Source organism: Buceros rhinoceros, unplaced genomic scaffold, assembly GCF_000710305.1.
Source record: "Buceros rhinoceros silvestris isolate BGI_N320 unplaced genomic scaffold, ASM71030v1 scaffold17641, whole genome shotgun sequence".
Taxonomy (NCBI): domain Eukaryota; kingdom Metazoa; phylum Chordata; class Aves; order Bucerotiformes; family Bucerotidae; genus Buceros; species Buceros rhinoceros.
This window is the reverse complement of record NW_010392676.1, coordinates 8,397-8,797: the sequence shown is the minus strand read 5'-3', so window position 1 is coordinate 8,797 and position 401 is coordinate 8,397.

Below are 401 nucleotides of genomic sequence, written 5' to 3'. Positions count from 1 at the left end.
GCACGGAGGAGCAGGTGGTAAAAGGAGCACAGAGAGGCTGCGAACGCTACCGAGGGAGCGCCATGCTGCACGGGTCCACGGCGGGGCCAGGCAGGGTGCTGCGCCGCAGCGAGCATCCCCGGGAGGGATGTAGGGGTGGCAGCACCGGGAGCTGGTACGTAGGGCAGGCAAGCTCATGCACGGGTTAGTACCGCAGCCAGCAATCCCATCACCTCACGCAGAGTACCTTGGAATAACCCACTTTGAAGTCTCAAATGCAGATAGGTCTTCTGCCCTGGGCTTGAGGCTAAACCAGCAACATAAAATGAAAAACAACAAGAACAACAACAAAATAAAAAAAAAAATCCTCTGCGATATGAGTGGTGTCATTGGTGCAATCGGTACGGTGGGCCTGGAGCCAT